Source organism: Balaenoptera ricei, chromosome 7 (assembly GCF_028023285.1).
Source record: "Balaenoptera ricei isolate mBalRic1 chromosome 7, mBalRic1.hap2, whole genome shotgun sequence".
NCBI lineage: Eukaryota > Metazoa > Chordata > Mammalia > Artiodactyla > Balaenopteridae > Balaenoptera > Balaenoptera ricei.
The window spans coordinates 39,994,057-40,011,780 of record NC_082645.1 but is presented as its reverse complement, the minus strand read 5'-3'; the positions used below and the strand labels follow the sequence as shown (position 1 = coordinate 40,011,780).

General features: G+C 39.8%; 1 protein-coding gene and 1 long non-coding RNA gene across 6 annotated transcripts in view; one reads left to right on the top strand and one right to left on the bottom strand.

The window, feature by feature from the left end:
- Positions 1-17,724, bottom strand: part of LYPD6B (LY6/PLAUR domain containing 6B) — a 235,502-nt gene that overhangs the window by 19,651 nt on the left and 198,127 nt on the right. For both annotated transcript variants that reach the window (XM_059927818.1, XM_059927817.1), the window contains one exon: positions 13,711-13,769. The gene's annotated coding sequence lies outside the window, so the exon portion shown is untranslated. The remainder of the gene's footprint in view (positions 1-13,710; positions 13,770-17,724) is intronic.
- Positions 1-17,724, top strand: part of LOC132368934 (uncharacterized) — a 143,150-nt gene that overhangs the window by 122,803 nt on the left and 2,623 nt on the right. For 2 of the 4 annotated variants that reach the window (XR_009504188.1, XR_009504186.1), the window contains one exon: positions 14,144-15,365. This is a non-coding gene — a long non-coding RNA (uncharacterized LOC132368934). Of the gene's footprint in view, positions 1-5,875; positions 5,965-14,143; positions 15,366-17,724 lie in introns of all 4 variants that reach the window. The other 2 variants (XR_009504187.1, XR_009504189.1) reach the window with 2 other exon arrangements.

Here is a 17,724-nt window from a genome sequence, read left to right as displayed (position 1 = left end):
CTCTGCTCTGGTACATGAAGAGTTCCTTTTCCCTGCTAAGTTTAAATATTAATTTTAAAGATGTTTAATTTAGCATTTCTATGTGCCTGAAGCAAAATACGAGAGAGAATTTTAGCTTATGCTCAGTCCATCATGTTTATCTGAAAATACAAAAATCTCCATGGAGTACCATGGATTCTGCTCTTGCATAATAACATTCAGTAGGGAAAAACAGAATCATGATTCAACCTCTCAGTACTGCTTGTCCAAATCTTGAAAGCAGCATGATCATAAGTCAAGCATTCATACTAGGTACTGTGCTGAGCACTTAGTATACAACAGTGAATAAGAGAGACACACTGCCTGTGCTGTCACACGTTATTGGAGCCCAAAAGTCGACGTGAACCACTAGTGAGCTGTGACTGTCAAGAGTTAATACAATCATCTTTGAGGGGGGAAAACAATGGACTTTTGATTCAAGTAGTAGGATAAAATTCTGGTTCTACATTTAGTAATCAGGCGACCGCGGAGTTAAGAAGTATTGTCCCCATTTGCCACTAAGACAAGCGAGGCTTAGAGTCGTGTAGGTAAAATTTCCAAACTGTGTGGATTGAGTGCAATTACATAGCTAATGTACATTTTACTTAGACGATGTTGAAGACATGTTTTCCCCCTTCCCTCCCTCCCCCCAGGCTTTTTCAGGTAACATTAGCAGGAGAATAGAGATCAGATCAAGGGATATAACTGTCCAATTCCATTCCACACCAGCTGGACCAAATCTAGTAAACTGTGTTGAGTTCTATGCACTCATTTCTTAAGAAGATTCAGAAGTTCTCCCTATTGCAACCAAGTGAGAAGTTGGAATGAATGACTGCCAAGGTTCCTTCCACTTCTAATATTCTATGATTTTAGGGGAAGGATATTAATGAAGACTTCAGTTATGCCATAAAAAGTCATAAATGTAATATATATCATCATATTTCAGATTTCTGCTATACTCTTTTAAAGTAAAACTTTAAAAAAAAATCTCATAATGCACAGGATCAAAGACTCACAGAACTGAGTATCTCATTTCTAAACATAAAGCTGTGCATTTTGCAGTGCTAAAGATAGGAGTTTTTCCTACTACATGCAACATGATACAAGATAATGTCTAGGGGGCTTCCCTGGTGGTGCAGTGGTTGAGAATCTGCCTGCCAATGCAGGGGATATGGGTTCAAGCCCTGGTCTGGGAGGATCCCACATGACGCGGAGCAACTAGGCCCATGAGCCACAACTACTGAGCCTGCGTGTCTGGAGCCTGTGCTCCGCAACAAGAGAGGCCGCGACAGTGAGAGGCCCACGCACCGCGATGAAGAGTGGCCCCTGCTCGCCACAACTAGAGAAAGTCCTCGCACAGAAACGAAGACCCAACACAGCCAAAAATGAATAAATAAATAAATTTTTAAAAAGATAATGTCTAAAACAGTGCTATTATTAAAATAATTTCATTATGCAAATCAATCGTGAATTAATACAGGGCCCATAAGTGTGTAATTTGGGTGAAGAAATAGTCTAATCAATTTTAAAGACATCTTTTTAAGCGTGATTCAAATTTTAAGAAAAAGCTAAAAGACACTTCCAAAGTAGTAGCTTTTCAGCTGCATTTTTAAAAAATAAATTATTTTATTTACTTATTTTTGGCTGCGTTGGGTCTTCGTTGCTGAGCGCAGGCTTTCTCTAGTTGAGCGAGCAGTGGCTTACTCTTTGTGCGGTGCACAGGCTTCTTATTGCGGTGGCTTCTCTTGTTGCAGAGCACAGCCTGTAGGCGTGTGGGCTTCAGTAGTTATGGCATGCGGGCCCAGTAGTTGTGGCTCGCGGGCTCTAGAGTGCAGGCTCAGTCGTTGTGGCGCATGGACTTAGTTGCTCCACGGCATGTGGGATCTTCCTGGACCAGGGCTCGAACCCATGTCCCCTGCATTGGCAGGCAGATTCTTAACCACTGCGCCACCAGGGAAGTCCTGCATTTTTGTCAAAGATACAATTTTACATCTTTTTGAGAAGGCTCTCATGACACAGGAGACTAAGAAGGTAAGAACTCCATGTGAACAAGATTAGATGTTTAGGAGTTAGAAACAGGACCCCTTTTAAAAAGAATCAAGATTGGTTTGTCATATTGTATTGAACTATGTGGACAAATGGTAGGAATCTAATAAAACTATGTTAACTGATTATATTTGAGAGTATCCTTCACATAAGTGGAATAATTTTTACCCAGTTTGCTTCCATAAATGATTTTTAGGAGGCTTATGCCAAGTCACTTATGCATTAAACCTCTCAAAATATGGAGTCAAAACTATATTGGATGAGAGGAAAGTAAAGATCCTAACCCGTTCTATGAATGGTGTTCCTCTGCTGTATGTCACGCTTTGCTCTGTACTTCCCAGGAGCCGAGAGAGACACACATGGAACACACATTCTCATTATTTGTAAAAAGAAAACTCCCCCTGATCCTTAATTCTCAAATTAGTGGGCCCTATGCATGTTTATACAGAGAGCAGCAAACAACACATGGATAACGCCTGAAATTTGTTTTGAAGGGCTTCAGATGCATCCCTCATTTGGCCGTTTCTTTAAAAAAGCCAAAGGCATAATTTTAAGAGGTAATTTTGCAAAGATGTTTCTACTGTCAGGCAGGCAAATGAGAGAGATTATTTTCTTTTCTGTGTGAGAGGGGTGTTTTTAAATTTGAGAGGAAGATACAATAACTGGACAGAAGTTCTGCAGGAGAGCTGCAGGCACACAGGTGTTGGTGCTGTTAATGGGGGATTCTACCGGCAGAACTGCACGGATATAAACTGAGTGGCAACAGAGGCTGGGCATGGAAAACATTGTTTTTATGTTCCCTATCCTTGCTTGCTGTACTGAACTCATTTCTTTTAATAACCAATCAAAGTTCTCATAATAGAAATCTAGGCTGAAATGTCCAACAGCTGGCTAAGGATCCATTACTCTATAATTGTTGAGTGGAGGAGAACCATCCCAAAGATGCATTCTCAAACACATGGCACTCGTGTGAAAACAGCACTCGTGCGTGAAAATAGAACTCAACTGAGAAAATAGCTTTCAAGGTCACTAGACGTGCAGGTGATGACTAGCACTTTTGACTTCATTTAGTCTCAGCTGAGGTAAATAAAGTGTAACAAAAATAAACAAAAATAAAGTGTATACACACAGATGTGTCTCTCATTTGAATCTCTCTGTATATACTCTAATATGATGGAATATCTGTACCAAAGCAGAAATCTTAGATAACAAGTTCATCTGGATATGTGTGTGTGTATATGTATGTGTATGTGCATCTGCATACACACACACATACCTGTATCTTATTGAATGAATTAACTGCTTAAGCACTATGTGCCAGGTGATAAAGTATCCCTAGAACTCTGCTTAAGAGACTGTATTACCAATCACGTCAAATGCTTTCAGCACCTGCACGGTTATCTTTCATTTGGGAGAGCTTTAGGCTGCAGAACTGTTACTATGCATTTGTCCTGTTGTCCTTCTTCTGTGCTGAGGCTTTATGTCACTGACCACTGTTTATAACACTAGCTCAAATTATTCCTGATTCTATATCTAAAAATGTATTATACAAGAACATGCTCATGGCTATCATTCTGAAACAGAAGGGCACTTAAAAACCAACAATAAACTACATGCAATGGCAAAAGACTATCGTGCTGACTTTTGCACAGTCACAAAATCCAGAACAGATTATTCAAAGAACTCTCTGGAAGCTGACAAGCTTATAAAAGCAATCCTAATAAAAAATTTCTGCATTCTACATACATAACAAAGTTACAGCATGTCACTTGCTCTATAAATTGTCACTATTACCACTTGGAGCAGAAGGAAATGTACATATATAAAGATATATATGTGCATAATTTTTTATTCCCAGAGGAAACTGAAAAATTATGTGCATTAAATAGTGTTTTAATTGCAACATGAAAAACGACGTTTAAGCAATGGTTCACAGTCCCACAAGGGTAAAGTCAAGTGTAAATGCTGCCTAGTATAATGGGGGGAGAATGGACGGGGCACTCAGGCCTGGGAGCAAATTCTGATCCTGTCACTAGTTGGATCTATTACTTCTGGCTGATCCCTCTACAGCTCTGAGGTTCAGTTTCCTATCAGTAAAATAGAGATATTAAATATCTATTTTGCAGAGAGTTGTGGGAATTAAAGGAGAAGGAATAAGTCCCTACCCATTGCTGCTTTTTCAAATTATTAAATAAATTTAAAAGCTAAAAATAGAGATTTATGGTTCCTCAATGAATAACATACCAGCCACTATCATTAAGATTATGCTGTATCTGGCTAGATTTAAGACTGAAATTCAATACACATATTTTCAGCTCTCAAATACTATGATTATCTGAGCATATATGAGAGAAGAATGTAAAACTCCTCTGAAGACAAATTTTAAGAAAACTACTCTAGAATATATGTGGGCACAATATTTAGGCCTCAGTGGAGCATTTTCATTTATCTGCTTTCTGATAAATCTATACTCTTTGTCTATGCTCATAAATAAAAGGCAGTTCTCATAAAGTGTGCTTGAGAAAGCAACGGGCTCTGTGCTCTCACATGTGTCATTACCTTGTATTTCTCACTCTTTAAAGGCCCAGTTTCAATATTTTTCCCTCATGAAAACTTTCTGTGTCTACTCCACCCCATGGAATAGTCCCCACCCTGAAAAAAGCTTGGGGTTCGTTTGGGGACACAAGACTGCCCTCCTTGCTGAGCACTGGGGTGGGCACGGCAGCGCCAGTCCTCGCTTAGAGATGGGCTAAAGATCTCTAAAGGGGGCTTCCCTGGTGGCGCAGTGGTTGAGAGTCTGCCTGCTAATGCAGGAGACATGGGTTCGAGCCCTGGTCTGGGAAGATCCCACATGCCGCGGAGCAACTAAGCCCGTGTGCCACAATTACTGAGCCTGCGTGTCTGGAGCTTGTGCTCCGCAACAAGAGAGGCCGCGATAGTGAGAGGCCCGCGCACCGCGATGAAGAGTGGCCCCCGCTTGCCGCAACTAGAGAAAGCCCTCGCACAGAAACAAAGACCCAACATAGCAATCAATCAATCAATAAATAAATAAAAAAGTGTACAGTGGTTTTAAAAAAAAAAAAAGGTCTCTAAAGGACTCACACACTTGCAGGCCTTACCTTTAAGAAAAAAAATAAAGCTTTTCCATCTTTTCCAGCAACAGAATTTCCATGTTCACTGTTCATTTAGATTTTAGGTGAACGATGTGAAGATTGTGAGAACTCTATTTTCAACAACTGAAGTTCTGCCCACCCGATGGCCTATTCGCATGTGGTTCAATACACACTAGGCTAGGCCTTAAATATGCTACGACCACACGATCTTCCCAAGCTATCCTAAAAGGGTGAAAGGAGGTGAACCCTGCTGGGCTTTCACCTCTTGCTCCTGTAGCCCCACCCTCCAACCTTGTCCACCCTGCTCTGTGCCCTGGGAAGCCAAGCTATGAAGACCAGGCACACAGCTCCCTTTCCCACTGGCTTTCAGCTTTATTTGGCCAATGGCAGAAACTGGCAGATCAGAGGGTGGGCAGAGAGTGAGACTGGGGCATTTACTCCCCTGACTCACTCCCTGCCAGGCTGTCGTCATGTCCCTCAGCTCCCATCAGGTCCCTGACTCCACAGCTACCTTCTCCTGGGTTCTGGTAACCACTTATCCTTTAGGCCTGTAGGATAGAAATGGCTTCTCTCTGTTGCCAGCTTTGAAGACTAGGTTTAGGTGGATTTCCCTAAATCGAACCCACACCATTGTAAACAGCCCCTTATTCATTCTCTTAAATAACACCAGTCTGAATATGCCGTCTCATTCCTGCCAGGACCCTGACTAAGCCTTGAATCCAGTCTCAAAACACACCAGGAGAAGAGCGACACTGAACCAAAGCATCAGGACTTGCTGTTACAGCAGGTATTATACGAACAGCTGCAGTGACTAAACAGTAGTCACCGGGAGAATAGTTACCGGGAGAGTATAAGAACAGTTGTTACTCTTATGTCATAAAAAGCCAACAATTGGATTTATGCTACAAACCAATCAAGGTGAGACTGAAGGGTTTGAAAAGAAAATGAGAATATCAACAAGAAAAATCTAGCTGAAAAATATTCTATAATCCCATGCAAATATCACAAGCCCACCAAAATGCAGCTTTTTCTGCTGCTACCATCACTGAAGAACATCATTAAATAAGGAGAAGGGTGGGAGGCAAGATTCCTGAACCTCAATAAAAGAGCTGAGAAAAATGAACACATATTTTTATGAACATAGCACTGAAGCCCACGGAAGCTTTCGTGTATTCAAGGCTGCACTCTTGCTGCATCATAGAACCTAACACGTATCTACACAGAGATGTAAGTTTATTTAAATATAAAAAATTCACAGAGGGGAGGGGCCAAGATGGGGGAGTAGAAAGACCCTGAGCTCACCTCCTCTCATGAGCACACCAAAACAACATCTGCAGAACAACCATCCATAAAAAAAAGACTAGAACCTACCAGAAGAGATCTTCTCCAACTAAAGACATAAAGAAGGAACCACAACAAGACAAGTAGGAAGGGCAGACTCAAGATACAATCAAATCCCATACCCCAGGGTGGGTGACCCACAAACTGGAGAATTATATTGCAGAGGTTCTTCCACAGGCATGAGAGTTCTGGGCCCCCTGTCAGGCTCCCCAGCCTGTGGGGTCCTGTATCAGGAAGATGATACCCTAGAGCATTTGGCTTTGAAGGCCAAGGGGTTAATTTCGGGAGCCTCACAGGAACTCAGGGAAATAGAGATTTCATTCTTAAAGGGCCTACACAAAATCTCACACATAGCAGAACCCAAGGCAAAAACAGTAATTTGATAGGACCCTGGGCCAGACCTACCTGCTTGTCTGGGAGAGTCTCCTGGAGAGGTGAGGGGTGACTGCGGCTCACCCAGGGGACATAGACAATGGTGGCAGCCATACTGGGGAACATTCTACCCATGAACACTGCTGATGGCAGCTGCCATCTTGGCTCATTAGCACCAAGACCTGGCCCCACCCAACAGCCTTTAGGCACCAGTACTGGGATGCCTCAGGCCAAACAACTAACTGGACAGAGACACATCCCTATCCATCAACAGATGACAGGCTGCCTTAAGATTTCCTGAGCTCATAGCTGCCTCTAAAAACACCCTAGATACAGCCCTGCCCACCAAAGGGCCAAGACACAGCTCCACCCACCAGTGGGCAGGCACTGGCCCTTCTCTCCAGGAAGCATGCAAAAGCATCTAGACCAGCCTCATCCACCAGGGGGCAGACACCAGAAGCAAGAAAACGACAATCCCACAGCCTGCAGATCCTGCTCACAGCAGGCCAGATCTTAACCTGGGAACAGCTGGGCCCAGGCCCTGGCCCTGTCCACGAGCAGGCCGATGCAAAGTTCGGGACACCACAGACCCCATACCCAACTGTGTCAGGAACACCACCCCCAAACAATCTGAAACGAGTTCTGAGATCCCTGGGCCCTGCAGCCAGACTACAGGAAACAGCTCTGTCTACCAGTGGTCCAGCACTAACTCCAGGACCTGGCTTCACCCACCAGTGGGTGGCCAACAGCCCTGGAGTCTTCAGGACCCTGACTCTGGCCATCAGTGAGCCAAAACTAGCCCTGGGACCCCTGGGGTTCTGCAGCCAGCCTCCTCATGACCAGGCCCTGCTAACCAGTAGCCAATAATCATGAGGGCCTGCAGAGTACAAATGCAGAGTTTTAAAAATGCATTTGAAATTAAGAGATTGGCAACTTAAAACAATATATATATAGACTGCTATACAAAAACCTCATGATAACCACAAACCAAAAATCCATAATAGACATACATACAAGAAAGAAAAAGGAATCCAAACTTAATACTAAAGATAGTCATCAAATCACAGGAGAATAAAAGAAGAAGAAAGGGCGGGAAAGACCTGTAAAAACAAATACAAAACAATTAACAAAAGGGCAATAAGAACATACATATTGATAATTACCTTAAATGTAGTCAGGTTAAATACTCCAACCAAAGGACATAGAGTGGCTGAATGGATACAAGAACAAGACTCATATATATGCTGCCTAGAGAGACTCAATTCAGATCTAGAGACACATATAGACGGAAAGTGAGGGGATGGAAAAAAGTATTCCATACAAATGGAAATCAAAGAAAGCCAGAGTAGCAATACATGTATCAGGCAAAATAGACTTTAAAATAAAGACTGTTACAAGAGACAAAGCAACACACTACGTAATGATCAAAGGATCAATCCCAGAAGATATAACAATTGTAAATATATATATGCACCCAACACAGAAGCACCTAAATATTTAAGGCATATATTAACAGACATAAAAGGAGAAATCAACAATAATACAATACGGTAGGGGACTTTAACACCCTACTTACATCAATGGACAGATCACCGAAGCAGAAAATCGGTAAGGAAACACAGGCCTTAAAAACCACATTAGACTAAATGGAATTACTTGATATATAGAGAGCATTCCATCTGAAAGCAGCAGAATATACATTCTTTTAAGGAGCACATTGAACATTCTCCAGGATAGATCACATGCTAGGCCACAAAACAAGCATTGGTAGATTTAAGAAAACTGAAGTCAAATCATGCACCTTTTTGACCACAATGTTATGAGATTAGAAATCAACTACAATAAAAAAAACTGCAGAAAACACAAACACATGGAGGTTAAACAATATGCTACTAAACAACCGATGGATCATTGAAGAAATCAGAGGAAATCAAAAAATACCTAGAGACAAATGAAAATGAAAACACAACAATCAAATACCCATGGGACACAGCAAAAGGTTCTAAGAAGGAAGTTTATAACAATACAAGCATACCTCAGAGAACAAGAAAAATCTCATAAATACCCTAATCTTAACATCTAAAGGAACTAGAAAAAGAAGAATGAACAAAACCCAAAGTTATTAGAAGGAAAGAAATCATAAAGATCAGAGCAGAAGTCAGTGAAATAGAGACCAAAAAAAACAAAAGATCAATGAAACTAAGAGCTGGTTCTTTGAAAAGATAAACAAAATTGATAAACCTTTAGCCAGACTCATCAAGAAAAAATGAAGAGGGCCCAAATCAATAAAATCAGAAATGAAAAAGGAGAAGTTACAACTGACACCACAGAAATACAAAAGATCGTAAGAGACTACTACAGGCTACTATACGCCAATAAAATGGACAACCTAGAAGAAATGGACAAATTCTTAGAAAGGTACAATCTCCCAAAACTGAACCAGGAGTAGAAAATATGAAAAGACCAATTACCAGTAATGAAACTGAATCAGTAATTTAAAAACCTCAACAAACAAAAGTCCAGGTCCAGATGACTTCACAGGTGAATTTCACCAAACATTTAGAGAAGAATTAATGCTTACCCTTCTGAAACTATTCCAAAAAACTGCAGAGGAAGGAACACTTCTGAACTCATTCTATGAGGCCACCATCACCAAAACCAAAAAGAGATAACCACCCCACCCCCGCAAAAAATTACAGGCCAGTATCACTGATGAACATAGACACAAAAATCCTCAACAAAATACTAGCAAACCAAATCCAACAATGCATTAAAAGGATCATACACCATGATCAAGTGGGATTTATCCCAGGGATGCAAGGAATTATCAATAACCACAAATCAATTAGTGTGATACACCACATTAACAAATTGAAGAATTTGTTCTTCAAAAGCCATACGATCATCTCAAAAGATGTAGAAAAAGCTATAAAATTCAACATCCATTTATAATAAAAACTCTTCAGAAAGTGGGCATAGAGGGAACCTACCTCAACATAATAAAGGCAAACCCACAGCTAAAATCATACTCAACAGTGAAAAGCTGAAAGCATTTCCTCTAAGATCAGGAACAAGACAAGGATGCCCACTCTCACCACTTTTATTCAACATAGTTTTGTAAGTCCTAGCCACAGGAATCAGTGAAGAAAAACAAAGTAACCAAATTAGAAAGGAAGACTTAAAACTGTTACTGTTTGCAGATGACATGACACTATACATAGAAAATCCTGAAGACACTACCAGAAAACTACTAGAGCTCATTAATGAATTCAATAATGTTGCAGGATACAAAATTAATATACAGAAATCTGCTGCATTTCTCTACATTAATATTGAAGTATCAATATCGAAAGGGAAATTAAGGAAACAATCCCATTTACCATAGCATCAGAAAGAATAAAATACCTGGGAATAAATATACTTAAGGAGGCAAAAAGACCTGTACTCTGAAAACTGTAAGGCACTGATGGAATAAATTGAAGACTACACAAACAGGTAGAAAGATATATACCATGTTCTTGTATTGGAAGAATAAATATTGTTTATATGACTATACTGCCCAAGGCACTCTACAGACTCAATGCAATCCTTATCAAATTATCAAATTAGCAGAGAGAGGAACACTCCCAAACTCATTCTATGAGGCCACCATCACCCTGATACCAAAACCAGACAAAGATGTCACAAAAAAAAACTACAGGCCAATATCACTGATGAACATAGATGCAAAAATCCTCAACAAAATACTAGCAAACAGAATCCAACAGCACATTAAAAGAATCATACACCATGATCAAGTGGGGTTTATCCCAGGGATGCAGGGATTCTTCAATATACGCAAATCAATCAATGTGATACACCATATTAACAAATTGAAGAATAAAAACCATATGATCATCTCAATAGATGCAGAAAAAGCTTTTGACAAAATTCAACACCCATTTATGATAAAAACCCTCCAAAAAGTAGGCATAGAGGGAACTTACCTCAACATAATAAAGGCCATATATGACAAACCCACAGCCAACATCGTTCTCAATAGTGAAAAACTGAAACCATTTCCTCTAAGATCAGGAACAAGAAAAGGTTGTCCAATCTCACCACTATTATTCAACATAGTTTTGCCACAGCAATGAGAGAAGAAAAAGAAATAAAAGGAATCCAAATTGGAAAAGAAGAAGTAAAGCTGTTACTGTTTGCAGATAACATGATACTATACATAGAGAATCCTAAAGATGCTACCAGAAAACTACTAGAGCTAAACAATGAATATGTTAAAGTAGCAGGATACAAAATTAATGCACAGAAATCCCTTGCATTCCTATACACTAATGATGAAAAATCTGAAATTGTAATTAAGAAAACACGCCCATTTACCATTACAACAAAAAGAACAAAATACCTAGGAATAAACCTACCTAAGGAGACAAAAGAGCTGTATGCAGAAAACTATAAGACACTGATGAAAGAAATTAAAGATGATACAAACAGGTGGAGAGATATACCCTGTTCTTGGATTGGAAGAATCAACACTGTTAAAATGATCATACTACCCAAGGCAATCTACAGATTGAATGCAATCCCTATCAAACTACCAATGGCATTTTTCACAGAACTAGAACAAAAAAATTTACAATTTGTATGGAAACACAAAAGACCCTGAATAGCAAAAACAATCTTGAGAAAGAAGAACAGAGCTAGAGGAATCACACTCCCTGACTTCAGGCTATACTACAAAGCTACAGTAATCAAAATAGTGTGGCACTAGCACAAAAACAGACACATAGATCAGAACAGGATAGAAAACCCAGAAATAAACCCACACACTTATAGTCAAACTATGATAAAGGTGGCAAAAATATACAATGGAGAAAAGACAGTTTCTTCAGTAAGTGGTGCTGGGAAAACTGGACAGCTACATGTAAAACAATGAAATTAGAACATTCCCTCATACCATATACAAAAATAAACTCAAACTGGATTAAAGACCTAAAAGTAAGACCAAAACCATAAAACTCTTAGAGGAAAACATAGAACACTCTTTGATATAAATCGCAGTGATATTTTTTTGGATCTGTCTCCTAAATTAAAGGAGATAAAAGCAAAAATAAGCAAATGGAACCTAATTAAACTTAAAAGATTTTGCACAGCACAGGAACAACTGACAAAATGAAAAGACAACCTATTGAATGGGAGAAAATATTTGCAAATGATATGACTGATAAGTGATTAATATCCAACATATATAAATAGCTCATAGAACTCAACATCAAAAAATAAACAACCCAATTAAAAAATGAGAAGAACTCGACAGACATTTTTCCAAAGAGGACATGCAGATGGCCAATAGGCACATGAAAAGAAGCTCCACATTGCTAATTATTAGAGAAATGCATATAAAAACCACAATGAGATGTCATCTCACACCTGTAAAAATGACTATCATCAATAAGAACACAAATAAGAAATGTTGGCAAGGATGTGGAGAAAAAGGAACCCTTGTACACTGCTGGTGGGAATGTAAATTGGTGCAGCCACTGTGGAAAAGAGTATGAAGGTTTCTCAAAAGCTAAAAATAGAGCTACCATATGACCCACAATTCCACTCCTGGGTATATATCAGAAAAAAACAAAAACACTAATTCAATAAGATGCACGCACCCCAATGTTCACATCAGCATTATTTACAATTGCCAAGATATGGAAGCAATCTAAGTGTCCATCAGCAGATGAACAGATAAAGAAGAAGTGGTACAGATATACAATGGAATACTACTCAGCCATAAAAAAATGAAATTTTGCCATTTTTAGCAACATGGATGGATTTGGAGGGCATCATGCTAAGTGAAATATGTCAGAAAAAGAAAGAAATACTGCATGATATCACTTATATGTGGAGTCTAAAAAATAAACTAGTGAATGTAACAAAAAAGAAGCAGACTCACAGATGTAGAGAACGAACTAGTGGTTTCCAGTGGGGGTTGGATGGAAGGGACAATATAGGGGTGGAGGAGTGGGAGGTACAAACTATTGTGTTTAAAATAGGCTCAAGAGACTTCCCTGGTGGTGCAGTGGTTAAGAATCTGCCTGCCAATGCAGGGGACATGGGTTTGAGCCCTGGTCTGGGAAGATCCCACATGCCGCGGAGCAACTAAGCCCATGTGCCACAACTACTGAGCCTGTGCTCTAGAGCCCGTGAGCCACAACTACTGAGCCCATGTACCACAACTACTAAAGCTCGTGTGCCTAGAGCCCATGCTCCGCAACAGAGAAGCCACCACAATGAGAAGCCTGTGCATTGCAACGAAGAGTAGCCCCCACTCACTGCAACTAGAGAAAGCCCACATGCAGCAATGAAGACCCCATGCAGCCAAAAAATAAATTTAAAAAAATAATAAATAAAATGGTAAATTTTTAATAAATAAATAAATAAAATAGGCTCAAGGATGTATTGTACAACACAGGAAATATAGCCAATATTTTGTAATAACTATAAATGCAAAGTAACCTTTAAAAATTGTATGAATTTTTTTAATAAAATAAAAATAAATTCACTGAAAACCAGAATTTCATATTAACACAATGGTGCTTTGCCCTATTCTCCTTTCTTAAAATCTTGTATTTCAAGAAACAACACTATTTTTACATGACAATGGGCTTGTCACTTAAATTAAGGACCTTTTCCTGAACTGCCTCTCATTATTCTCTGGTTACCTCTCACCTTCCACAGTCCCAAACCTTCCTATTGGGATAATGGTCTTAGCAGCCTCATTTGCCCAGAGAAGCCCTTTACTTCACCTTCCAAATTTACTCATACTCACCTTTCTTAATTTTCTTTTCTCCTCCTCTTTCACTCCCTGCTACCCTCACTCAAGGACACCTGAAAAAAAAAAAAATAGAGTTCAGCTTAAAATGTACATTGAGATCTCATCCATATTCTGTACCAATTTCCAGACCATAAAACTCCTTATTGGCAGAGAAAGTGTTCTGTGATAACGCCTAAAATAGTCCCTTTTACCTTGTGCTTAAAATAAAACACACCTTGATCGTACTCTGTAAAGCAGCAGCATGCAACAACAGAAGACAAAGAGGCCAAAAGAGGGGTCTCTTTTCTCTTCCCCTTTTGTTAATGAACACAAAGATTCTTTTCACTGCAAACACCTAAGAGAGAAGACTAGCTTAGGGGTTTGGTAAGGTTGGCATCTGGAAAGTGAGGGGACTGAGGGAGCGCTGATCACCCTTCTTATTATTCAGGGTATGCTGGAATGTGGAGCCGACTACAACTGACGCCCAGCTCACGTCGTTGATGGCAAAGATGACTTCTCGTCCACAGAGTCACAATTCCAGGTCTTCCAGTGTGGCTAACAGACACCCCAGCAATGCCTGCACCTCAGGGCCATCACTCCTCACTAACCTCCTCCTGCCCCCATCATGGCTGCCCGTTACCACTTGAGTAAGGAATCGTTGAATATGCCCGAACAAGGCTGACTTCACCCATTCATTCAGTCTGCAAAGTCCACTCCCCTGACTCTGATGATGACCAATTTCCATTTACCCTCTGGTGTCTGTGTTTGGGCAGCAGGCAACTCCTGGCTGTGCAGCCTCAAATTAGCACTCTCACTACACCACATGACTCAGCAGCAAAGAACTTGCCCATCTGAAACTAATTAATCTTCCCCACATCCCTGTGAGGTAAGCAGGTGTGCTCACCTGCAGGTTATAAGGAGGAAATTGGGGATGAGGAGGTTAGGAGCTGTGCCACGGGTTATTAAGGGTGTCTGCCGGGGATGAAGTCATTCTGTAGTCATCCCCGTTCAGTCTCCACCCGCTCCGGATCCAGGCCTTTTCCCCGTGCTTTGACCACCTTACCATTCTCTGGGCTTTTGTGAAGGCGCAGACAGAGTCCAGCAGATACATGCATTTCAAAAGGATAAAAGGTATTATGATTTGCCCCTGCTAAATGCTTTAGATGTCTCTCCCACGATAACTCGTGCCAGAAGTCCTCTCTCTCAGACCTTTTCCAGTAAAGGTATCTTGTTAGGTAGAACTAATACTGTCTCCTGGAAAGAGGGCTCAGAGTAATACAGCTTCATCCTTTTCCTGGGAAAGGCCTGGAGAGGTTCACTCTCGCACCTTCAGAGGCACAAGCCAGCACCCAGGCAGCCCTGGAGTTCAGGGTTATTGGCTGCCCAGGCCTGTGAACTGCCCAGAGCACAGTGATGGCACAGCCACCTCCACACACTTCATCCGGGCCCTCTCGGCTCTGCAGCGTGCTTTGCGTCTCTGATTGGTTCCCTAGGGCAGGTACACAGTCAACACTGCAACTTTCTCTACCGTAGGCCTTTCTGACTTTGCCAAAGAGAACCAGGATTGGCTACTTCCAAGGGAGAAGCATGCTTCAACCACCAAAACCATGTCCTTTTTCCTTTGCTGGTTCTGCTTTCTCCTCCCACCTCCAGATGAGGACCTGCCCCAGGTTTCAAGTTTTATGTTATGACTATTTACTTTCCTATAGTGTTATTACTCTTACTTTCCTTAGGGACCACATTTATGCTCACACATTCTACTCCCACTCCTTGTTGATTTCTAAATCACCAGACCAGATCTGATGAGGCTGGACTATAAACTATAATTTTCTGCCATTTTTAAATAGCATAAATTGGAGTAGATGACTTACTATTTCATTTAGGGAATGACTAGTCCTGAAAGACATTAAAACATTCTCTAATGCCACAGTAATTAAAACAGTATAGTAGTAACATTTGAGTAGACAGACAAATGGAACAATAGAAAGTCTGGAAATAGACTCAAATACACATGGGAATTTGTTATATGGTAAAGGTGGCATCTCAAACCAGTAAGGTAAGAATACACTTTAAGAAGCTGAGTTGGGACAACAGGGTAGCCAGGAAAAAAATAAGGTTGGTACACACCTCATACTGTACACATAGAAAACAAAGCCATAAAAGTTCCAGAAAAGAAAATGTGAACACAGAATAGTATTGGATAATCTTAAGGAATTATTGGTATAATAATGTTATAGAAGTTATGTTCTAAAAAGTTCTTACATGTTATTGATATATATTGATATACTTATAAAGAAAATATAATGTCTGGGGTTTGCTTTAAATATTCTCAAAATGGATGGGAGGATAAGATAAAACAAGATTGGCAAAATACCCCTAATTGTTGAAGCTGGATGACGTGTAGTTGGGGTTTATTATACTATTTTCTCTAATTTGTGTATGCTTAAAATTTTCTGTAATAAAATGGGTTCTTAAAAATACAAGAAAATTCCTGTGCCACAACTACTGAGCCTGTGCTCTAGAGCCCGTAAGCCACAGATACTGAATCCTGCGCGCCTAGAGCCCGTGCTCCGCAACAAGAGAAGCCAGCGCAATGAGAAGCCCGTGCACCGTAACAGAGTAGCCCCCGCTCGCCACAACTAGAGAAAGCCCGCGTGCAGCAACAAAGACCCAATGCAGCCAAAAATGAAATTAAATAATTAAAAAAACAAACAAGGTCCTACTGTATAGCACAGGGAACTATATTCAATATCCTGTGATAAACCCATAATGGAAAAGAATATGAAAAAGAATGTATATATATGTGTAACTGAATCACTTTGCTGTACAGCAGAAATTAACACAACATTGTAAATCAACTATACTTCAACAAAATAAATTTTTTTAAAAAAGGGAAAAAAATACAAGAAAATATGAGTGACTTCCTGGGAGTGGGGAAAGGCCATTCTGACTATGATTAAAAACCCAGAAAGTATAAAATTAAAGTTTAATTAATTCAATTACATCAAACAACAATAACTTCTGTATGCCAAAAAAAAAAATTATAAGCAAAGTAAAAAAAAACAAATAACCTGGGGGAAATATTTTCAACTCATGTCACAGAGAAAACAATGGATAATCTCGCTCATATGGAAAGAGCTACTAAAAATCGGTAAGAAAATTATCAGTAACCCAACAGAAAAAGTAGCAGAGAACATTAATAGACATTTCATAGAAAAATGAACAAAATGGCCTTTAAACAACATGAGAAAAGTTGAGCATCTTTTCAAATAGGAGAAATGTAAATTAAAAGTACACTTCATAAATTCCAGATTTTGACTAGTCTGATAGATAAAAATGTTTTCTAATACTCTTTTGAGGAGGTCATGGGAAATCAGTCATTTTCATATATTGCTGGTGGGAATGTGACTCCAAAGGGCAATTTGGTAACATTATTAAAATTACAAATGTATTTACCCTTGACCCAAAATCTCACTTCTGGGAATTTTTTCTACAGATGGTCTGCTTTCATGCAAAATAATATATTGCCATGACAGTCACTGCAGCACTGTTTACAATAGCAAATGATTGGAAAAAACCCAAGTGTCCATCAAAAGACTATGTGTGTGGGGGTTGTGTGTGTACACACATATATATATATATACACACCTACATATACACAACAGAATCTGATGCAGCCATTAAAAAAATGGAATTTCCCTGGCGGTCCAGTGGTTAAGACCCCACATGTCCACTGTAGGGGGCACGGGTTCGATCCCTGGTCGGGGAACTAAGATCCCGCATGCTGTGTGGCAAGGCCAAAAAAAAAAAAAAATGAGGATGCTCCCTATATTCTGCTGTGAAAAAAGTCCTAGGATATATATATATATATAAAATATACATATTTATATTATATATATTATAAATGGAGATAGCTATAAATATATGAATATCATGTCTTTTTTTGTGTTAAGGAAGGAAAAAAATACTATCTACTTATATGCATAAATACACTCAGGAACAGTACACAGGAAACTAATAAAAGTGATG